General features: G+C 42.5%; 1 protein-coding gene across 2 annotated transcripts in view; it reads left to right on the forward strand.

Annotated features, from left to right (window-relative positions):
• The window catches only part of PCCA (propionyl-CoA carboxylase subunit alpha), a 405,590-nt gene that overhangs the window by 332,607 nt on the left and 47,777 nt on the right, over nucleotides 1-25,206 (forward strand). The gene's annotated exons all lie outside the window — the stretch shown is intronic.

A 25,206-nucleotide genomic window follows, 5' to 3' on the forward strand; every position in this document is an offset into this window, starting at 1 on the left:
GTATATCATTTATAATCTGTAAAATGTCCGTTCACGTTTTTGGGGTACCTTGTTCACGTTGGGAATTCACGTTGGGTATTTCTGTTTACTCTATGAGTTTATTGAGAATATCGGAGGAGAGGCCTGTGGCTTGGATCAGAAGAGTCGTGATTTTGTAGCCATTGCATAGGAAGCACATTAATTGTGCATTTCTAGTTCACACGTGTATAAAGGCACGTGCAGTTTATGTATTGTGCGTAGGCACTGGACTAATGTTCCATAAATTTTAAGTGTTGCCCCTGAGATTTATAGTTATTTTTGTTTTTCTGATCAATGAGTTGTTCCTTCCTTTTTTTTTAATTTAAAATTTTAAAATACTATTTCAATGCATGTCCTAAGAAATTAGGGTTCTCCAAAGAAAGAGAACCAGCAGGATAAGTTTGTGGGGTCGGGGGTGGGGAGAGGAGGCAAGTCCAAAATCTGCACAGTAGACCAGGAAATAGTTGGAGTTCAAGTCCAAAGACTGTGTACTTGCAGTATTCTTTCTTGCTTGGGAGGTCAGTCCTTTTTCTTGATTTGATTGAATTATGCCCACCCAGATTATGGGGGGTGACCTGCTTTACCCAGGGTCTACTGATTTAAATGTTAATCTGAAAAATACCTTCATACAAATATCTAGAATAACGTTTGGCCAAAAATCTGGATACTGTGGCCTAGCCAAGTTGACACATAAAATTTACCATCACAGAAGTATACACATCCCATCCTCTAGAGGCATTTATATTATGAGCAATAGATATGTGGGCACACCTTGGAGATATTGTGAGTTTGGTTCCAGACCATGGCAAGAAAGCCTATGTTGCAGGGAAGTGAGTCAGATGAAGTTTTTGGTTTCCCAGTGCATATAAAAGTAATGTTTGCACTACAGTGTAGTCTCTTTTTAAGTATGCAAACCATTATGTCTAAAAACACAGTGCATATACCTTAATTTAAAAGCACTGTATTGCTAGGGGTGCCTGGCTGGCTCAGTCAGAGAAGCATGTGACTCTTGATTTCAGGGTTGTGAGTAGGAGCTGCACGTTGGATGTAGAGAGTACTAGGAATAAACAAACTATTAAAAAATAAATATAAAAATACTCTATTGCTATAAAATGCTATTCATCATCTGAGCTTTCAGTGAATTATGATTACTGATCACAGGTCACAGCAATACAGTAATAATAATGTATAGTCATAATATGAAAGTTTGAAATATTGTAAGAATTAACCAAAATGTGACTCGGAGACGGGACGTGAGCAAATGCTGTTGGGAAAATGGCGCCCACAGATTTGCTCAGTGCAGGTTTGCCACAAACTTTCAGTCTGTAAAAAAAACCCAAAAAACAAAAACCCACAGCATCTGCAACACACAATGAAGCAGAGCCAAACAGAATGTGGCGTGCCCGTGTTCTTCTGGAAATAGAACACAGAACTTTTCATGCAGCAGGTCGTGGGTACCTCTGTCTGCACTCGCTCGCTCCTTGGATTCTAATAGAATTCACCATGTCATATATTGAAAACTGAGCACTCTCCACAGGCAAAACCCACAAACAAAACAAAGCGTTTCTCTCGCAGTTTTTTCCTGTCTTGGAAAATGGCTACACGAGCTAAAAGCCCGTGCTCTCCTTGCTTCCTCTCTTCTACCACTTCCACTGCCCCCAGCCGGACCAAAGCCTTCTTCATCTCTCGTCTGAATACAGCAGCCGTCTTCCCAGCTCTGCCCCTGCTCCGTGGCCTGCTGTTAACTTAACCGGCAACCTGATCCTCTCAGACCATCAGTCAAGTCAGCTGGCCTTGTTACTCTTCTTCAGACATGTCGGGCACACACCTCAGGGGCTCCTCATCTGGCTCTCCTCCTCCGGGACTGTTTGCCCCGCCCCGACACCCGCACAGAAGTTTCTCTCACTTTCTTCAAGCCTTTACACAACAGCCACCGCCTCGGGGACGGCTTCCTGGCCACACCGTTTGAAAGTTGGACCACCTTTCCTCCGCTCTGTTCTTTTTCTTCAGTGGTTATCACTATTTGACATACTTTCCTGTTCGACACATTTTATTTTTTTGAAAAACTTGTTTCTTGGCCGGCTTTCCCACTTGAATGAACCAAGCTCTGGGAGCACAGGGCTCTTGCCTGGTGTGTCCGCTGCTCTTGCCCAGATCTCAGAACAGGGCCTTGGGCCCCACAGCCACTCAGCGAATGCTTGTCGAGTGAATTCGTGACATTGGCAAGCATGGGACCCAAGGATTAGACCTAAAAAAGAAGAAGAAAGCAAATACAGAAACAAATGGGGAAAAGGAAGAGCATAGGGGCCTTGGTAGTGAATCCGTCTTTCTCAGACAAGGAACTTGCATCGGAAAAGAGAGCTCACTGTGCCCACGGGTCCACAGCTAGTTGGTGGGCAGAGCAAACAAGGGGGCTCCGATTTCTCTGCTCTTTCTTTTCATCCACTTAAGACCCCTAAAATATGGTAGGAAACACACACACACACACGCACAGAGTCGCAAAAAACAAACCTGTTTATATAGCTGATTCCCTTCCCCCACCCCCGCCGGACATAGTTGCTAACAAACCCCAAAGATTTTTCCACATTGTTTATGTAGTTTGTACAGAGAGGGAGTGTCAGAGTTTAGAGTCATTTCTAAGTACTTTAAAATTCTGCATCACAGCAGTGGGGATGGCCACTGCGGTTTGTTACAATGCATTTGTCTGCGTGTTCTTTTAGCAATAATAGATCAGTATGGAAGAGAGAAAGCAAAGGTTTTGAGACAGCGGGACTGCGAGGACGGATGCACGGTAATTTCCAGCTAGCGTGTGCTGCTTCAATCCTCGTTTTCTAAAGCAGGTTCAGTTTCCAAAGCTTGCAGTCAGGAAGAGCACTAGCAGGTCACTTGGTAAAGGAAAGACTTCTCAAACACACTTTGTCTTTGTGAGAATCCTAGAATTTTCCATACAGGTTGGCTTTTGAATATTGTTGAACATGACATTCAGTGTTCCAAGAAGAGTTTAATTTTAAGAAGGACTTCTGCAGCATCAGTAAAGTTAAACAATGTTGTTATTTCAATTCAGAGAAGGTATAGACTTCAAAATAAGTAATTTAATTCATTTTTTACACACTTTGAACTTTAAAAACTACCATTTGATTATTTACCAATAAAATAAATCCCTATTAAAATTAGATTTTATTAGATATAGAAATATTAAATACGATATAAAATGTTACAAATATACTTTACATATTTGTAATATGTGTAAAATAACATAAAATCTTTGTCAGCCACAAAGAGTAATGATAAAGACCTGTATATCCACTGGAATTTTTCTAAAAAACACAAAAGTCATCATTAACGTTCAGGTTTACTATGTGCTCCTCAATCCTATCTGTCAGATATTCTTTCTCCCCCCTTCACAGAGAATGTCTTCCTAATTTTTAAAACTCCTTTAAAATTTTTCCACATAAATGCGATCCTTAAATATTAAACAGTTGAGCTTCGCATGCTTTAAAGCTTGATGTGCATGGGAGTATATTCAGTAGTTGCGTATGACTTGGTCGTTTTGGCTCCGTGGTGTGGGTGAGGTCACCTCCACTGTTGGTGGCTCCCCGGGTGGTCTCTAGTGTCTTGGCTCTAATTCCAGCTGCCCTAAACGTTTATGCCCACGAGCACGTGATCCTGATTGCATATGTGCAGAGGTTCGGTAGGGCCGACGAGCATCGAGTATGCGGCGAGTGAGTTCACGTGGTTCCCCATTCTCACCAGCACCCGCTGTCATCAGACTTGTGCATTTTTGCCGGCATCAGTAGTGTCCTCATTGTGGTTTTAATTAACCTCCTCACCATTAAGGAAGTAGAACATGTTTTTCTGCGTTTATTGGCCATTTATGTTGATTGACCATTGAGTCTGTTCCTCTTTCTGTGCAGTGAGACTGGATACATGCATGAGTTTAGTCTCTTTATGTCATTTGCACTTTTAATAAGGCACCGTGGATTGGGTTGGACCATATGACTAGCTCCAACCAGGAGCTGTGAATGAAGTGACTATCAAGAACTGTGGAGTGTTGGGGCGCCTGGGTGGCTCAGTGGGTTAAGCCTCTGCCTTTGGCTCAGGTCATGATCTCAGGGTCCTAAGATTGAGCCCCACATCAGGCTCTCTGCTCAGCAGGGAGCCTGCTCGCCCCCCCCCCCGCACCCGCCTGCCTCTCTGCCTACCTGTGTTCTCTCTCTTTCAAATAAATAAATAAAATCTTAAAAAAACAAAACTGTGGAGGGTCTGAGAGTTTTACCCTACTTGAAGCTGATAGCCCCCTATAGTCATGGATGCTGGTAGAAGAGACAAGACTCCGGGGTCAGAAATGAAGGATGGTTTATTACAACAGTAGCAGTAGCCAGGATGTCATTATTTTTGCATCATTTCCCTGAGCTCTGGTTCCCACAGGGTGGTGTGAGGAGGGCAGGAGGACACCTGCTCACACAGTGGGTTGTGGTACGGTAGAGGAACCCGAGTTTAGTTCAGAGAACCCCGAGCTTCTGTATGGGCAGTGAGCATGCCTTTCCTTTGTTCTGAGGGAGACATTGTCTCTGTCTTTGTATAGCAAACAGCCTTGAAAAATAGTCCAGAACGAAGGATAGTCCGTGCCTTGCTCATAAGAAGTAGAAGAGAAGCATGAGAGACTCAAGGAGAATTGTTTCCTTACAGTGATGTCTTTCACTTCCAGTCAGGGACAGCCAAGAGCAGGTGTGAGCTCCATAGATCCCCCACGGACCTACTTGCCTACTTGTTGAGTCCCTAGTAGCATGGGTCCCTGGGGAAGGTTGGAGCCTGGAGAAATAACACTGTACTGGACTGTGATTTCAGTGTTATTTCTGAAGCCTAACCTAGCTTATCCTAACACCCATCAGGTCATGATCTGGTCTGGTGTCAGGCTCCCTGCTCAGTAGGGAACCTGCTTCTCCCTCAGCCCCTCTCCCCTGCTCATGCTCTCTCTCTTTCTCTCTCTCAAATAAACTCTTTTAAGAAATGGTTAAGCAGTATTTTTATATAATGAAAAGCACTCTTCTGAATTAGTAGGAGGCATTGAGATGAAATTTGTGCCTCTATGATTCAGAGGAGCATATTGGACTTGACTGTAGGTACGAATTCAGACCATCCGCATTTTAACCTTCAGTAGCTGTCAATTTCATTACCATTCCCAATATGTAGGATATAGGACTGTATTTGTTTCCTAGGGTTGCCACAACAAATTACCACAGACTGGGTGGCTTCAAACAACGGAATTGTGTTCTGAGAGTTTAGGAGATGAGACATCTGAAATCAGGGTGTGGGCAGGCTTGGCTTCTCCTGGAGGTGCTCCCAGAGAATCGGCTTCATGTGTCTCTCCCAGCTTCTGGTCTTTGGGGCACTGGTTGCTGTTTTTGGCTTGTAGCTTCATCTTTCCCGTCTCTCCTTTTGTCCTCACGTGACTTTCTTCCCATGTGTATATTCAGTTGGAGAAATCTAAGCACACCCGTCGCTGGAAATCTCCGCACCCGTACATAGTTAAGACCTCTTCTTAGCTAACTACATTTTCGGAGACCCTCTTCACAAATGAGGTCACATTCCAAAATACCAGCTGGACATGAATTTTTGGAAGGCAGTGTTCAACCCAGTGTACGCTCTACATAGATGGGCATGAAAGTGTATTTGACATGTAGGAAAAGTTGAAAACCAACTCGGGTAATTTATCTGAAAGTATATTTTATAAACAGAGCATCATTCCTTTTTAATATCTGGCTTGCGTACTGCCATCTGTTTTCCCAAGGATTTTCTTACCTGTTACCATCACCTCTGCCCCACTCTCAAACATGCAGAAACACCGGTAAAGGGCATGCCTCACTTTCAGAAGACATAGTGAGCCTCGGCAGTTTGTGACTGTTCTGTGCTGAGAACTGGTGGAAACGGGATGCAAAACCAGGCCTCTGTGACTTGCGGGTAGAGCTGTTCGCCATCAGAGCGCCTTAAAAACAGATCACTTTACTGTGCGGTCCGGTTTTTGCCATAACTGCTAAGTACGAGTATTTTAGTTCAGGCCGCTTTGACAAAATACCATAGACTGGGTGGTTTAAACAGCAGGTGTTTGTTTCTAACAGTTCTAGAGGCTGATAAGTTCAAGGTCAAGGGCCAGCAGATTCGGTTCCTGGTGAGGGCTGTCCTCCCCGCTCCAAGGTGGCCACCCGATCGCTGTGTCCTCACACCGCAGACAATGCTGGGCTGTCCTCTCTTTTTTTATTTTTTTAAAGCTTTCATTTTCATTCCAGTCAGTTAACATACAGTGTTACATTAGTTTCAGGTGTACAACATAGTGGTTCATCTTTCTTCTCTTTTATAAGGCACTGATCCCGTCACGAGCGCCCCCCTCTCTTGACCTCATCCAACTAAACCCGGTTACCTCCCAAACTACTCACATCCAAGTAACATCATATTGGGGGTCGTTCGAGCTTAGGTGAGGGACACAAACATATAATCCATAATAGACACCATATATGCCAGTATATTTGCTAAGCTACATATCCCAGAATTTTTCTAAGATATATATACCTATTAAAAATTGTAAGTTGTCCGAGCTTTGTTTTATTTGCACGTTTTTGATGAAGCTGTGAATTTGTGTACATCAGATAGCATAAACTCACAAAGAAATGGAGGAAGTCGGTGTTTTACTTAACCGGAATTACTTACTTGCACTATGCTTTATTTATTTTTTTTAAAAAGATTTTATTTATTTATTTGCCAGAGAGATACAGAGCGAAGTAGGCAGAGAGGCAGGCAGAGGAAGAGGGAGAAGAAAGCTCCCCGCTGAGCAGAGAGGCCAATATGGGGCCTGATACAGGACCCTGAGATCATGACCTGAGCTGAAGGCAGACGCCAAACCAAAGAGCCACCCAGGCGCCCCTTGAACTTTACCATTAGAATGAATATTTTCTTAATTGCTTTTAATGCAGAAGTTACCATTTTATTCCAAAGTTTTGTTTTGTAATCATTGTTTACGTTTCATTTCTAAAGTACCATTATTTTTAAAATACTATAATATTAAACGTATCTCACCAAGACTGTTTTTTTTCTTGTGAAACAATGCATATTGCTCCAAAGCGAAAATAAGCTTAGAATACAATAAAGAGCTTCTTCATAGCTGTGCTATTGGCATTTGCCCAAGGACTCTTGAGGAACTATCAAATTATATGTCTTTGAAGCTTAGCCAGAGATCTTAATGAAACCAAATCATGCTGAAGTTCTTAAAGCTAATTTAAATCTCAAATTGTACATTTTAAATTAAGTTTTTATTGATAATAAATATACTTTATTTCTTATTAGCCTTGAAAGCTTGAGTGATAATATCAGTAGAATAAACATGTTTTACAAAGATTTACCATTAAGAATGCTATTAATATGACCCTTGATACGCCAGCACAATTAGATTTCAAAGTAAGCGTTTACGAAGTAACAGCGATTAATGACAACCATCGAAAACAATTTTGAACTCCATCAGTTTAACTCAGGAGGGTAAACTTAATATGATAATCCGTCTCGTTGAATTGTATCAGCTTAGCAGGAAAGTATGTAAATATGTGACCCTTACCTAGTTTCTAAATGGATGCTGTGCTGATAGATTTATCAGTTCCATTAAAGAACTTTGGGGAACTTTGGAATTTCAGCAATTGTTCCCTTGGAGGCTGAAAACCCAACCTGATCTCATACTGGGACCATTCTGGTCTGCATATTTCCATAATTTGCCTTTGCTACTAATATGACAGCAAGACACAAATAACTGTTTCTAATAATATCAGATGGAGTTGTGGAGGACAGCATTTTAATGTAGTAAAAGACCTCCCCGCGGGGTTGTTATTGCTACTATAGAACAGCAGCTACACAGTTGCAACTGTAGTCTCTTAATTGATTCGTTTAATTAGCACGAGCTGAAGCTTAGGCTGTATCTTGTCATCTGATAACATAGGATCCAGAATCTGCATTATTCATATTAATAGACGTAGAAACACCATCCGAAAGTTCTCGTCTTCTGAAAACTCACATATGGATATGGAATTTCGATAGTGTAAACTCCCATTTGTTTGAACTCCAAATAACCAGAAAATGAAAAGAACTGCATGTGTTAGTTTTTCTGTGTCTGTACTCTTGAGAAGGAAATGATGTCATACAGTTTGGGGTTATTATTGTCTTCCAAAAATAAACTTCCCAGGGAATTTGTTCAGTCTTGTATCCCTTACGACTTCGGAAGCAGCCCCTCTATCTAGATCATGTCTGACTCCTGTAATCTCCGTCTGCCGTGTCTCCCTTCTGTAGCCCATCCCTTTCTCTGATATGTATTAGTGGGGTTTGGGGAGTGAATGATGACTTATTAGGGTTTCTGACACGCTTGTCCGTGTCCCAGCCTGCCTTTGCAGCCACCCCAAGCGCTACCAGCTTGGGCTTTTCACTTGTGCCCACCACTTGACTTGAATTGCCCCCATGAGATTTGCTCCCCTGCCCAGCTGCGCCACTCCCGATTTCCTTGGATGGGGAAAACTAGGGGGAGATGGGAAGTGTCTGGCATAAAACCCCAGAGCCTTCATCAGAGGGCCACTTCTGTCCCATCTACACTGGGCTCTACCTGCACTGGGTCACGTTCTCTTTATTCCTGATCCTTTTCCTGTCCAGCCGTAGGCATCAGGTGGAGACCACGGAGCAGACATTCTGTAGGGGGTTGATGAGTCAGTCTCTCTGTTCTTTTTTCGTCGTTGTTGTTGTTTTTTTTTTAAAGATATTATTTATTTATATAACAGACAAAGGTCACAAGTAGGCAGAGAAACAGGCGGGGGGTGGGGGGCGCGGCGGGAACAGGCTCCCTGCTGAGCAGAGAGCCTGATGCGGGGCTTGATCCCAGGACCCTGAGATCATGATCTGAGCCGAAGGCAGAGGCTTAACCCATTGAGCCACCCAGGCGCCCCCCCCCCACTTTTTTTTAAAGAGTTGGAGAGACAGAGGCAGCGGAGGGGCAGAGGCAGAGGGATAATCTTAGGCAGGCTCCACGCCCAGTGCAGACCCTGACTTGGGGCTGAGACCGTGACCTGAGCTGAAATTGTGTTTGGACCCTTACTCCACTGAGTCACGCATGTGCCCCCCAAGTCTCTCTGTTCTTTAGATACATTTCACATACTACGGAAAAGTATTTCCATAGCATTCTATCTTGCCTTTTCCCCACATATGCAAAATTCCAGCCAAAATGTCCCCAAAAATAAGATTTTAGGAAACGGCCTTTACATGTAATCTTACTCTTGAACATTGTCTTCGTGGAAACATGTGTTCTGCGTACCATGTGACCAACCCAAGAGCAAACCTTTGGGAGGTAACTAAGTTTTCCTTTTCCAGCCTTTCAAATTGGCATGCGGTATATAATAGGAAAGCGCAATTATTAATATCCCATTATGTGATGTACTTTGCACAAAACTTTTAAAGAAATCACACACCACCTGCTGTACTGTGTGCTAGGAAGTGTCCTGGATGAATGTGATTTGGTCTCTGCCCTTAAGCAGTGTGCTGGCTCCGGGTAAACTCAAACCGGCATCATGGGTACACGGTAAGTGCCAAGATGGGTCACGTACAGGCTGAGAGTAGCAGAGGAAAGCGTACATCTAGAAGCTTCCTTTTTCTGATACAAAGACTGAGACTGTATGTCCGGAAGCTGTGCTCTGCGATGATAGTAGAGAAAGCAAAGGAAATAAACTAAATGAAGGCACGGAGGCTTTGAGGGTGCCCAGATGTTTGAGGACGAGCAGATTGCCTGCTGAGGATGGCAGGTGCAGCTAGAATGGCGGAAGCTAGGTCATGCCAGGCCATGCCAGGGAGATGGGACCTTGTTCTCTAGACTTGGAAGGATTTGAAAGAAGAGAGGTGTGGTCATTTTTGAGCTGATTTTAAAGGGAACTTGTGGGAGCAAATGAAGAAGAGAGCCTCCAGGAGGACCTGGGGTCCAGTTCTACGTGTCAGGCAGAGTTGAAGCTGGTTCTGAGATTTCCAGATGTGGTAACTGATTCAACCTGAGGGAGAAAAACAGGAAGAGGAGGAGAATTATACCAGAGAAAAGGTGGGATAGGTGATGAGTTGGATTTTTGACTGTTTTAAGTTTGAGGAGACATCACTGATGTTAGGACATTTCGAGTCCTGAGATGAGGAAGACGATTAAGGGCGAGCGTGTAACTTGGAGTTTGGTCAGCAAGTAGACGTGAGATCTGAGGCCTGCGGTGGCTGAGATAGCCCAGGGGGATGGGATGGTGAAGACGGAGAGGAAAGGCCCGGATTAGACCCCTGGGAAACGTCCACATCTGAGGAGGAGGTTCCGAGTCTCCCTAATATCATTCTTAAAATGACACTACCTATTGTCTAAATCATTTATATTATATGTGGCTATTAGAAACGAGTTTAGTTTTAGTTTAGTTTAGTACCCTCAGTCATGATTGCACAGTGTCCTAGGGTGTCACTAATATGTCAAAGTATCTCAAAATCCTGCTGCCAACTGCCAGAGAGCCTTAAAATAAAATTAATTTTATTTATTTATTTTAAATAAAATTAATTTTAATGAATAACATCGCGCCTTACATTTTTGTATGATGCTGTAGGGTTTCAGAATGCTTATTCGATTCCATTCACTTTCTAAGACAAGTAAGCCGTACAGCAGCTTCGACTTCATCTTAAAGGCACACAACACTCTGAAAGTCAGTTAAAAATATTTGCTATTACTGAGTTACATGTTCACAAGAAACTTCCAGAAATCACTACCAGGATGTTAGTGGATATTGGGGTGGGCCGGGATAAGGGGTGGAATGCTATTAAATTCAAGCTATTAAAGCTTGAATTAAAGCTTGATTCAAATCAAGCTATTAAAGCTTGATTCCCTGAGTCTGAATCTCCTGCTTACCCCCTTTGTGAATTTGAGCAAGTTACTTAACCTCTCTGGTCCTCAGCATTTTTTTTATCAGCAGGACATCTACTTTAATGTGAGTGCTGAAGGTTGAAGAAGAAAGTATTTCTAGGTGTTTGACATATAGTAGCTCAACTACTATTATAGCCCCCCCATATTTAATACACTTTCCACCCGCTTCATTTTGCCTTGCAGTTTTTCCTTCCTTTTTCATGTTTACCTGGAGACAGGCTAGCATCTGAATTTCTACTGTCCATTGAGATCATACCTGGTGCTCAGTCTGCAGAAAGATTCAGAAGAAAAGTATTTCTCTTTTATATGGGAAGTCTAATTATTGTTCTTAAGGTTGTGACCATTCGCCTCTCACAGTTAGTATACCAGTTGTCACTCAATGCTAAATATAAGGCACGTATTTAAACCTGCACCTGTGGCGGCCAGATGCTTAAGAACATCCACTTCCTTGAAGAGTAAGGATGTTCACCACAGACAGTCCTGACTGGGGAAATCTGGAGTTTGGAAAGACAAAATACTTCTGAGACATCACTATTTTATGATGGTGCTCACGGACTTTCTGTCTTAGACTGGCCTCACTTGGAAGGGATGCTGTTCCGGATAGGCCCTCTAAGGCCACTGAGGTGTAGTGCTCTGTGTTGCTGATTCCATATTTATAGCTGATTCCTTATTTATAAATTATTTGATCGTTGCTGTTTAACTTAGGGTGAGAATGATTCGGGAACAGCAACTCTTTTCTCATAAAATCAAAGTCTGTCAGTGGTTGTCAGACTTGAGCATATGTAAGAATCGCCAGGAAAGCTCGCTAAAAATGCAAATTCCCAGGCTCCTTTCTCAGCAAAGCTTATCCCCTAGGTCTCAGGTGAGACTTACAGATCTGCATTTGTAGAAATAGTTAAAAATACACCAGGACTAGGATTTAGAATCCATTTTGACACTTCATAGACTAGTGGTTCTCAACCCTGGACAGTTTTGCTTCTCAGGGACCTGTGGCAGTGTCTGGAGACATTTTGGTGGCTGTAAGAGACATTTGGTGGCTACTCCTGGAACCAAGCGCGGAGATTACCTAAAACTTGGAGCGAGCCTCACCAGGGACATTTCTGGGCATCCTGCAGTAAATGACACAGCCCCTACAGGAGAATTACCCGACCTAAAATCCCAGGAGTGCCGAAGTTGAGAGTCTGATTCGAGGCAGTAATTATGGAAGGGCCTAGAAGCTCCTGTGGCCATCTCCCCAGCCTTTCACAAAGCTGTCTGATGCCTGGCAAGCTTACTTGTCCCCTAAGTCCACAGCTGTCCCACCCTGCTCGTTCTGGATTTCCTCACCCAGCCCCCATTTATAAACTGAGGAAACTGCTGGCGTCTTGATCAAGCGCAGGAAGAACCGGGCCCCAAGTCCATGGATGTCCATGTATCGTTTTTGCTGTGTTGCCCTACTTTGATGACTCTCTGTGTATGCACTTGTCTCTTTACAAGGTTCCGACCGACGTGTCATCCCTCTGCATGAGATTTTCTCGTAATCAGGGTCTGCAGTTACCACCCAAAGGACCGTGATATTGTTTTCTTCTGTTCTTGATTGTGTCTGCATTTCATTTCAGAAGAGCTGATGTTTTTACATCTCAACCTTGCTTGTCCATCTGAGTTTGCTTGTTGCATCATCTCCGTTCATGCCGCAGCTCCTCAGAGAGAAAGATAGTTAGATGTTGTGGTCTCAATTTATCAATTTGTTGAAAATAAACCTATATAAATACATGCTGTGGACTCCATATGTGGACACGTGCCACAAAGCCCGGGCCTTCCTCGTGGCAGCTCTCGTGGTTTGAAGGCCGAGTTGTGAGCAGGTGAGTGCGGTGCCCAGGTGGGAGCTCCTTGGCCTCCAGCCTCCGGGCCCCCCCACACTGTGTGGCCTGCATTTCTGGCCTTCGGTGGTTCTGCAGATCTGCTCTTGCCTTGGCAGGGTGCTTGGAAATGTCCCTGTGGGATTTTAATTGATGGAAGTAATTGAGTGCCGATGCAGAGGTTAATGCTGTTGCAAGGATTACTTATATTTCCCAAGAGGAGGGGGCACCCCGCGCCAGACAGGGCACTGGAGAAGTACCAGGGTTTGTCATGAGGCAAAAAAGGAGCCACAGGGAATGCGTGGACAAGAGCCTTTATTGGGGTTTCCACAGGCAGGCGAGGTGTAGGGCAGCGTAAATGATTTGAGACTGTTCGTTTGAATGTCGGTGGGCTTTGGACTTTAGGGGATGGTCTCCAGCTGGCTGATACCTGGCCCTGGGATGAGTTAGGGTAGGGGAAATACTAGCTTGGCGTGTGAGCTAGATAGAAGGAATGGCTAGCTTGCAAAGGAAAGGCATGCTCCCAAGTTCTTCCTTGTCTTTAGGAGGAGTTTGCCAGACTGGGAGGGCCCATCTGTCCCCAAATCTGCAAGACCTCCAGGAGGTCAAAACAGCATAAGAAATAGGGGAGAAAATGCGACAATGAATACACAGAGAACCTGGAAATAATCAAATTCAAGGGAACTGACCTACAGTAACTAAACTCAAACAGACTGACATCTAGGGGCACCTGGGTGGCTCAGTCGTTAAGTGTCTGTCTTCAGCTCAGGTCATGGTCCCACGGTCCTGGGATTGAGCCATCATCGGGCTCTCTGTCCGCAGGAAGGCAGCTTGCTTTTCCCTCTCCCACACCCCCTGCTTGTGTTCCCTCTCTCACTGTGTCTCTCTCCGTCAAATAAATACATAAAATATTTAAAAAAAAAAAAAAAAGGGTGCCTGGGTGGCTCAGTGGTTTAAGCCTCTGCCTTCAGCTCAGGGCATGATCTCAGCATCCTGGGATCGAGGCCCACATCGGACTCTCTGCTCGGCGGGGAGCCTGCTTCCCCCTCTCTCTCTGCCTGCCTCTCTGCCTGCTTGTGATCTCTCTCTCTTTGTGTCAAATAAAGAAATAAGTAACTCTTAAATTAAAAAAAGACATCCAACCCAAAGGATGTGTTTATTAATTTGAGATGAGGTTTTGTTTTTGTTTTTTTGAGGTGAGGAATATTTTTTCCCATGACCAAATCTTTAAGTCTGTTCTCTGGAACATCAGCTGAATGGTGGTACCAGAATAATTAGGAAGGCCGGCTAGGCAGAAATATTTCAAACCTGGTCTGTGTCATCAGGGCAGAGAGAGGCCTAGTGTACCTGTGCGGTGCTGAGATCTGGCAAGTCACCTCTGACTTTCAGCAAGAGCAGCCTTCAGTGTCCCCGTCTGTGTCCCCTCTGTGCCTCAGGGCTGCGGCACCGGAAACAATAGCATGGACCCAAACTACAGAACCACAGTTTGGCTCCCTTATGCCGACACATGGGTTCCTTTGCTGGGAGTTGTGAGTGACCCCAACTCTTCGGTGCTGCACTGTCACAGATGGTTCGTTTTAGCGCTTCTGCACCAAGCTTTAACACGGGCAGCTCTGAGAAGCTCCTAGAATTTTCCATGTCTTAGATAAGCAGCCTCCTGCCCCACCCGGGGAGTCCGTATACTCAGAAGAAACATTTCACGGGAAGAGCCCTGAGAGATCTCATTTTAGCCCCAGTAATGCTTTAAACTGATGGTATGACCTTCCGGAACCTCTGTTTTCTTTGTTGTGCAATGAAAGGTTGGTGTCCGCGACCCCTGAGGTCTTCCCCCGCCCTGGCCTGCTCTGAGAATGATTACATTTGTCACAATATGGGGTTTGCTTCTCTACAACACACCACACGTGCATCTTATTATCACTGTCTTGTGATTTTCTTGAGTTTTTCAGCCTCATCTGGGAAACAGCACTAGCTTAGCGTACAACGATACTGTGTCTTGTCACTTAATTTCAGGGGACAGCACATTGTGTTGGCTCGGGCTCAGTGCTAATAGTCAAGATTATATGTTCTGCTTACTGTGACTTTTTTGTGGTTTCTGGGGAAAAAATGCAGATGCTTTTCAATTATTCCAAGGGAATTTTGATTAACCCCCTGGGTAGACTTCTCTGTACCACCTGCCACGGAGAAGCTAGTTTTATTGAACAGAAGGTATAGAATTGAATTGCTCATATTTGTTTTCTTTCTGGTGCCTATAGCATTATTTCAAGCTAAAGCATTTTAATAAATATTTAATCAATATCTGTCTAAAATAGGTTGAAACTGTTAGATACTAAGCCTCTTTTGTTCTTCAGTTTCAAATGCAGATGAGCTAATTTGACTTTTAAGTGGAATCTTCAAATTAAAGACTCATTTTTCTTTTCTGTTTGTAAATAGTAGTTATTTTTGACTGATGTAGTTAGGGTCCTGCTTATATCATAATTCCAAGTATCAGCCCCCGGAAACAATTTACTTATGTTTATTGTAGTGTCTCTATTTTTGTTTTTCTTGTAGCTATTTTGCATGTTCACTACTTGCCTCTCTTGTATTCCCCTTTTTACCTTTTGCCTGTGGCCAGAAGATGTCAAGTTTTTGATTCATAGAGCATTTTCAAATGGCTCACTCTCAGGCCTTTTTAAAAAAAGTTTTACTTTTTTAAAAAGCAAAAACCTGGCTGGCTCAGTCAGTGAAGCCTTTGACTCTTGATCTTGGAGTTGTGAGTTTAAGTCAACACATTGGGTGTAGAGTGGCCTAAAAAAAAATGAAAGTTTTATTGAGATGCAATTCACATTCTGCACAAACCACCCATTTGAAATGTACAGTTCAGTGGTTTTTAGTGTGTTCACAGGGCTGTGCAACCCTTAGTCCATTTGAGAGCATAACCTAGAAAGAAGCCTCTTTCCCTTTGGGAGATAACCACACGCCCCGCATTCTCCTTCAACTCTGCCAGCCCCTGGCAGCCTCTGATCTTTCCACCTGTGTGTATTTGCTTATTTTGGACATTGCATATAAACGAGAACATGTAGATGATGTTTTGTGACTGGCTTCTTCCACTTGGCTTCGTGTTCTCAGGGGTTTCTCTCTCTGGTACCTTCCAGTAGCTCATTTTTTGCCCAGTAACATTCCAGTGTATGGATATACCACAGTTGGCGTATCCGTTCCTCAGGTTGGATGTCAGGTTGTTTCCATCTTCTTAGCTATTATCAATAACACTGCTGTGAACATTCCTGAACATATTTTTGTGTGGACATATGTCTTCATTTTTCTGGAATGGATACCTCCAAGAGGGAATTCTGAGTCATATGGCAACTCTATGTTTAACTTTTTGAGGAGCTGCCAGGTGGTTTTCAGACACACCTGCCCCATCTTAATATTCCCACTAGCAAAACGTGAGTCATTTATTTTCTGCAACATCCTTGCCAGCACGTCCTTATGGTTATTGTTATTGAGGTGTGATTGACATAGGGCACTGTGTTAATTTCAGGTAGTCAGTATTTGTATATATTGTGAAGTGGTCACCACAGTAAGTCTAGTTAACATCCGGTGTTTCTTTTTTTGATTTCTAGCCACCTAGCAGGTGTAAAGATAAGACTCATTTTTAAATAATCTCTGTGTAGGAATCCTTCTTTTCTCTAGAACTCCGAATTCAAAAATAGCCCAAACATTGCGTTAGTTGCGTTTTTAAAACAAACTTAACCTTAATGAAGCAACAAAGAACATACATTTTAGTTATTGTGTATTTTCTATTGCATTGTTGTCTCTTCCTTCTGCAAATAAAATGTTTTTGATATTAAGCATGCAGTTCCTTTCAATTCCCTGGGCTTTTTTTTTTTTTTTTTTTTTTTTTAATGGTAGCACACACTGTGCGGGAAGGTCATTACACAGAGAGAAAAAAAGATTAATCAGCATTGAAGAGAAAGTTAATGCTGTTTGCATAATTCTTTAATAGGTATGTTGTAACATTTTGAAATTTAAACCCAGCTAATATTTTTTGCACATTAGTGGGCAGTTTCCTTTTTTGCCCATGAATTGATACTTTGCTTTGGGAACTAAGATAGTGAAAATATCAAGCTTCAAATACTTTGATTCCTTGGTCATTTAATCCCTTAGTCATTTAGATAGTAATTCTGTTCTGTAGACCACCTACATGTGTTTGTAAGGGATATAATAACTGACACTGTATTTAATTAGCACTAATATTGTGTAGAAGGAAAAACATATTAAGTATCTTTACGAGTCACTAGTTCAAAATTAGCGGAAGCTGGGAAGCAAAAGCCCTGTCTACACACCGTTGTTAATTTTGCCTGGCCTTGGAAGTTTGTGGTTCGTTCATTCATTCATTCACTCACTCGTTCATTCAGCAAGTCTTTGTTGGTGCATGGTAGGTGCCAAACAATGTTCCAGGTCCTGGGAAGATGGGCTAATTGACACAGGACCGAGTATAAATCACAAATAAGCATCCAGAGGCAACCAGCTGATACATACAAGTATACAAGCTGATGCAGTAAGTACGGATCTTCTCTGTTTAGAACAGGGGCTACGTGCTGAGAAATGCGTCATCAGTTGACAATATCGTCCGTGGAAAACACATTTAAAACACCTAACCTTCTGAACACCATGGCGCAGCCTGGCCTACGTTAAGTGAGCTCAGGACGCTTACGTTAGCCTACACTTGGGCAAAATCGTCTAACACAAGGCTCGTTTTACAGTAAGGTGTTGAGCATCCCACTAATGTAGTGAGTGCCGTACTGAAAGTGAAAACGTGGCCATCGGGGGCAGAGGGGTTGTCAGCATATGGCGGTTTACCCTTGTGATCCTGTGGGATCCGCCTGGGAGCTGTGCTGCCGCTGCCCAGCGTCACCAGAGAGGATCATGCCCCCTCTTGCTAGCCTGGGAAAGATCCAAATTCCAGTTCAAAGTGTGGTTTCTACTGAATGCATATCGTTTCAAGCCATCATAAATTCAAAAAATCATATGGGACCCTCCTAGGTCAGGGACCGTCTGTATAAATTCATATGCGTGCAAAATCACCTTTCGCAGCTTCTCGCAGCAGAACAGAAGGACACTGAGGTCTGTTCTCAGAGTTCCCAGGTGAGGGCGGGGGCAGGGAAGCTGAGTGAAGGGAGAGCTGAAGACTGGATTCTGAAGTTTGTCCCTTTATTCTCCCTTTTTAAAGTCAAAGCCATTTTTTGGTTTTGCGGTCTTTTCTTGCATTTCTTTGGGGGTTTGACTGCCTGACCGCAAAGCAGGTGCCTTTAGATATTACTCTGTAAATTACATTTTTAAAAAACAGAGTTTTTGTATTTCCCTCCTGTTTGTCTGCAGAAAGCAATTTGCTTGCTATATTCTCCCTGCCTGTGGGGGGCAGGGGGGATATAGGAAACCTCTCTATTTTCCACTTCATTTTGCTTAGACCTAAAAAACTTCTAAAACATGAACTCTGTTATTTAAAAATGTAATTTACAGAGTAATGTCTAAAGGCACCTGCTTTGCGGTCAGGCAGACACTTATTTATTGACTGTTTGATCTTAGCCTTACTTACTCTCTCTAAGGCCAGCTTCCTGGTTTGTACAATGAGAGCACTAAGTCCGTCTGTTGGGAGAATTAAGTGAGAGAATGCGTCTATGCCACTTATGTAATTCTTGGCACAAAGCAATCACTCAATAAATTTAACCAGCCCTTGGAAATCTATTTCACACCAAGCACTAAACTTTTTTTCACCTTTATGAGACATGAACCCAGGAACTTCCTAGTTGCTGTGGTTGTTGCCTGAGGACAACTAATGTAGATCTAGAGACTGTAACTCAGCGTGACTTGCTCTGTTTCTCCGTTCTATTATGAACATTACTGTACCACTCTGTCTTTTCCCCTGAAATACCTAACTTGGGGATGCCTCCGATAAGCTGTCATTGGGGTAGAGCCTTCCTGCAGCGGGCCTGGTGGAGAATGGAGGTAGCCATGGTGGAGATGGGTGGGGGGCTGTTGGTGAAGGAAAAGGGAGAAACCAGAGGGGATGCAGAGTCAAAGGAGAGTTTGTTTCCTCACTGGGAATGGCTCAAGCTTGTTTTTGGCTGAAGGCAAGCAGCCAGTGGAAAGAACGGTGTAGTTGATGAGGCAGGGTCATAGTTGATAAAGGAAAGAGTAGAGAACAGGCCAGAGGTTCAAGTGTAATGTCTAATGGCGAACAGGGGGAGCACTGCCTCCCTCAGCTAGGGGGACAGAGCTAAGGATGGGTGCAAATCGAGGAGAACTGGAGGGATGGTAGGCTGTCTGAGGAGCCCAGGGGGGCTTTTTTTCTTTGTGAAAATGTCCATCCATTCAGTAAGAGTTACTCTGTTGACATAACAAGCTTTTCTATTTTAAAAGACCAATGTGAGCACAAGTTTATTTTATCTGACACTCTTTAGAGTGAAAATACATACCATTTTTAAAGCTGTGTACCTTAGGTGCTCTTATTATGTTTATTATCTAATGTTTCTTAATAAAGGAATTAACAAAGAAGTGACTAAATCATCCAAATTTGACTTTTTACTATCATCATACTTGGCTTACTCAACACTCAACATCCCCTGAAGGTCAGCAAGAGTTGAATCTGCCCTAGACTGGTCTTTTCCTGCATTCATCACTTAAAAAAAAAAAAAAAAAAAGAAAGAAAGAAAGAAAAAGGAAGAGAGAAAGAAAGAACGAACGGTGAGAACAAGCCATCTTTTACTTTTATAATTTTTAATCCATCATTAAAAGTACAACTTGCTTTATGATCTAAAGAAATATCTAAGTCTTTATATTAGGAACAAAAGTGAGCCTTTCAGGAAAAAGGGAGGAGAGCTTAATCTGCATTAGCCTTTTGATGTATTTCTAGATTTTGAAAAGCTTCCCGCCGTTCCCAGCCACACTGAGACAGACCCAGCCGTATGTCCAGCAATGACACTGTCCTCTCTCTTCTCAGCACACACCACGCTAGAGAGTGGGCCTTTCGGGAGCGGGCCAGGCTTCTGCCATCAGCGGCGTGTTACCAGGGCCGGTTGGGAGTTTCATGGCTCATTAGACTTCCAGGGGAAGACTGCTAAGTTCATCATTGGTTTGGAAGCATAAACCATATCACCCTTTTCTTTGGAACATTTCTTTCAAATGTGACTGTCACCGGTGCATTCGGGGGACTGTACTGAGAGAGCAGTGGGAGAATCCTGGCTGAAGAAAGGCCTATCAGTCTATAGCTATGAAGTAGGGGTTGTGGTAGATGTTTGCTTTTAAAAATAAAAAGTGAAACCCCATTGTTTGAATTCTTGCCGCTTTTACTCCTTTGATTTCATTTCTTGTAACCTAGTTTTCAACTTGGGAGAAGTTCTGAACTTTATAAAGCAATTTCTTAGAAGCACACTTTCTTATGTTGTGTGGTGGAAAGTGATGGGTTCGTGTCTCTTTGTAATGCTCTTTCTATTCATGGACATTTTTGCCAAAAGAGTGCTTCGTGCCACCTAGTTTCGTAGATGGGGGAAAACAATCTGGGTTTCAGTTTCACAAAAGGAAAAACAAAACCTCAGAGGAGCAGGAAACAATTCGTTAGCAGTGGGCCACTGTGCAGAGAAGGATAACCTGCCTTCAAAGATTTTTGTTTCGAGCGCTGTAATATAATGTTTAATAAATAGTTTACTTCAAAGGACCTCACTACAAGAAAATAGGCAGCTTTCCTGCTATTCTTGTTCCCTGGTTCAGTTTTACTATAAGTAGCTCATATCCGGTCCTCTGTGGTCTCAGGTGGTCGTTTGTGTTTATGATCCTAACACTGAAATGCGAAGAATTGTGGCCCTATTTAAAGTCAGTAGCAAAGCCACAGTGTTCTGCAGGAACTGAGCGAGGCCCTCCTGAAACCCTTGACCCTTGACCCATCTTAAGGAAAGTGTTCAGATGCTGTAAGTGGTGAGTGTTGGATTATGTCCTCCAAAAATAGAAGACAACTAAGGAATAGAAAAACCCATCAACAGGCACCTAAAGTTTTTGATGTATTGTGGGGACGCCTGTGCTCCCATTCTAAACTTCTAAACAGTATGTATGTTCAGTATCCTTGAGATGAAAGCCTGAGGTTACAAAGGTCACTGAAGATGTTTGAATTTTTCTTTCTTCCTGTGGATATATTTGGCCTATGTAGACTTTGGGAGCCCACTATTAATATCAGTTTTTTCCCGATAGTACCAGATAATAGGTAGACAGATGGAACTCAGAAGAAACTGACGGAACTCCTAAAGCAACCATTATTTACAGTTTTTCACTGTGAATCCTAACCCAGCAGTGTATTGGGTTTGGGTGGAGCCTGACCATATCCACTGTGAAATGTTTTCCTGTGATTCTGGTGACTACTTCTATAAAACCGTGGTTGTAAACTCTTGTTGGTATGGTTTTGTTTTGCCTATTCTTTGTTGCTAACTGTGGGATGCAGATGAGGACCTAGGGCCATTCTTAGAAACACAGGCTTGAAATATTTTTACACTGGCTTACACCTCTTTGCATTCCTGTTCCTTTCATTCTCTCTCTGTTCAGAACCAAAGAGAAAGCATCGCTCTAAGATCCAGCAGTTGAAACAGAGAGCCTGAGGGGCTGGAGGAGGGGAAAGGGAGCGAGTGGGTGTATAGATGGGAGAAACGGTCCCATCCCACTGCTTTCATGATAGTGGAAAAGGTTTATGGATTGAGCCTGTGTTTCCACTTTAGCCACATTTTTCTTTAAAGCACTGGCTAGTAGAGCCATCTCATTTTCTCCAACTCCTTCTTGAGTGTTTACCCAGATCGTTCTGGCAGCTCTGGTGGGGAAGGGAGGTGCATTGTCAGTCCCGGGTGTTGTTTCTGAGACCCATACTGAACTTGAACACAGATGACTCAACCTTACTATAACAGCCATTTACACATCATCAGTTCATGTGTACCAAGCTTTTCTAGGGTTTAGGTATTCGGGTCAATTCTTTTAGAGAAATCCGTTCACACCAATATCCAGTATGAGTAACTTGTAATAGGAGATTCTCCAAGAGAGTTATATGTACTCCTCTTCAACATGGCCACCCGAACTCTAGGAATTTATCATGAGGAATTGTTTTAGTTAGGTTCTTTGCTTGTGGGAGATTCACTCAAGTTTCCCAAACTTATTACCAGGATGTATATACAGAAGCCTTTCGGAAAGGTCAATTGTCTAGGCCGAAGGGAATGCATTAACTGATGGTTTTCTGGGCGCGGGGTAGCTCAGATCATAATGCTAAGATTGTAATTATGAGAGCTAACATACATCAAGCACTCAGTATGTATGAAGCATTTAATTTGTCTTCTCATTGAATCTTTGATGAGGTAAATACTGAGGTAGATATCATTTGTGTTTTTGAGATGAAGGACCTGAGATGTACAGACATGAATCTTCCCAGGGTCATGTCCCCAGAATCAGAAGCACAGCTTAACCTCAAGGCCTTCTGATGGCAAAGCTATGATCGGAAGCCCATCAAGAGCAGCTTCTGGACCCTTCTCACTGGAGTGCACCCCCGTTAATGTGACTGAGTGCCTCTGCAGAGGTCTGCCTGCGTCCATCTCTGGCTTTCAGTTCTTCCGCTGAGTACAGTTCCTGCCTCATAACTGAGCGGATCGTGGCCTCATCAGCCATTTTCCAGATCATGCTCTCCCTGGAAGCTGCCTCACTCCAAGAGAGAGAATCAAACTATCCCATCTCATCTTCTCTCCCCTAGATGTATATTGGATCGCTGGATTATCGAAGTTCGCTGAAGTCCCATCAGGCAACACCAGGGAGAGAAGGTGGGACTCACATTGCCACTTAGGATGACTTGGACGGGAAGGGTCCTCAGACTGAAGTCCATGATGGGAACTGATTGGATGTGTTCCCAAAAATATATGCCTGTGATATTCATCACAGTGTTGTTTATATTAACAAATAATTGGAAACTACCATCCTGTCCATCAACAGGGGCTTGATTAAAGAAATCAAGGTGTTCCATATGGTAGAACATTAAAATGCAGCCATTAAAATTATGATTAGGTCAGTGTTTATGAACATGGGAAGATTTGGTGTGAACTACACTGACATGAAAAAATAAGGTTAAAGTTATATATATATATATATATGATACTATTTTATTTCAAAAACACAAACTTAGAAGGTGGGATCCAGGAATATAATAGTTGCTTAATTTGAATAGCTCTTCTTCTCTTCTTCTTCTTCATGCTCTTCTATTAACATCTTTTTTCTTTTTTTTAAGATTTATGTATTTGAGACAGAGAGAGGGAGAGAGATTACATGTGGAGAGTTGCAGAGGGAGAGAATCTTAAGGCAGACTCCCCACTGAGCATGGAGCCTGACACAGGGCTTAGTCCCGTGACTGTGAGATCATGACCCAAGCCAAAACCAAGAGTCAGATGCTCAGCCAACTGAGCCACCCAGGCACCCCAACATCTGATTTTTTAAAATAATGAACATGCGTACATATTCAGCAGCAGCATATTTGAAAAACATGTCAAGGTACAGAAGTTGTACTACTTAAAAGTAGCTGAAATGAAAAGTACTGATTATCGAGGAGAAAAACATAGGGGCTACAAATACAATGAATTACTTTTACCTGTATCATGCAACAAATTAAGGGTATAAGGTGGGGGGACTTATTAATAGAGCAGCATTATTTTCGTGTTATATGCAACTTATAAATCGTCAAACACTACATAAAAAACTACCGATGTACTGTATGTTGACTAACTGAACATTGTAAAAAAAAGAAAAAAGAAAATAGAATACCTTTATCACTAAAGAGCTGAAACAAGAAAACTACATTTCTTTAATAGGGTAACACTCTAGGTTTCTGGGGGTATCTCCCCATAGAATTTGTTTTTAATTTAACCTGGAATAACTAGGAAAAACTTGAAAATCACTGAGTGGGTGTTATTAAGTTCATGACTTGAAGTTTATTGACTCTTCGTTTACATAGAATTCTAAGAATTAGCTAATCCTAATAATTTGCGGGGAATTCTAGGAATTAGTTGATCTCAAAATTTAGGACAATTTTGCTAAGCAGTGTGAATGGTATTGCTTCAAAAAAGAAATTCTTTTTCAGATAATCTGGGAAAAGGTCAGTTAAGTGAAATAGTTCTTTGAAGGTAAACTCTGCTCTCAATGTGGGGCTCAAACTCATTGACTCCAGATCAAGAGTCACATGCCGTGCAGACTGAGCCAGCCAGGTGCCCCTGAACAATGTTGTTGTTGTTTTAAACAATGTTTTCTTACCTCCGGACTTCTTAGTCTTCACTAGAGTTATATTCCCTTTGCGTCTTTAGGACGGAATATGGAATGCAGTAGTAGTTCTCGAACTGACATTGACTGCTGATTTCCTTTTTTTCCACTGAGTATGTATTAGCTTTTCCCAGAATTCACATTTCATAGAGTAATATAGGAGATGCTGCCTTGGGAAATTTTATTTTTTATTTTTTGTTTATTTTTATTATTTATTTATTTTTAAGTAATCTCTACCCTCCGACATGGGGCTCGAACTCACAAGCCCGAGATCAAGAGTTGCACGCTCTGCTGAATGAGCCAGCCAGACGCTTATGCTTTTGGATCTCTTAAACTAGGAGTTAGAAGGGAGCAGGACAGTGCAGAGGACTGAGAAACAGAAATGATAGCTGAAAGGTCAATAACTTGGAAGAAGGCCCCCTCCAAAAAAGTCCCCAATGAAACTATACTCTTACAGGAAGGATAGTAGCACGTGACTTACAGGGATCTGTCTTAACTAGCATAAGCTAAATTATGCTCTCTATATCGTACTTCTGTAAGGAGTAGTCACATAGTACATTTTAGAAAGGTGACCCCATGCGAGTGTTTCAAATAATAGGTATTTTTGAAATAGTTGTTTTTTTTAATTGGTTTACTTAATAATTTTATAAATTTAAAGGCTACTTGTAAGAAGCAAAAACACTGACGTGCGACTTAATATAAACTCTCTGAGTTAATGTATGATGTGCGAAACCCAAAAGATATACTGCTGTCTGCCCTTTATAGAAAAATGTCCACCTCTGGCCCTGGATGACCACTTGTAGATAGTTGGATGTGCAGACTAATTTTACCTTCTCCTTTTTGTTCTCTAGCACGTACACACATGTATGTGTATGTGTGTGCATATACGCGTATATTCTAGGATATCGTAAAATGTCGAGTGTTTCAAATAACATTGTTAACTGAGAGTGGATGGAAACACCAGCCAAACTTGTTCATTATATAGTGTATCAAAAACAAAAGGCACTGGATAATTGAGAAGATACTCTTATTCAGGCTCTTATGAAAGGAAGAATGTTTATTAACAAGGAACGTCTTAAAGAAAAGGAAGGGCTGGTT

The sequence above is a fragment of the Meles meles genome, chromosome 14 (assembly GCF_922984935.1).
Source record: "Meles meles chromosome 14, mMelMel3.1 paternal haplotype, whole genome shotgun sequence".
NCBI lineage: Eukaryota > Metazoa > Chordata > Mammalia > Carnivora > Mustelidae > Meles > Meles meles.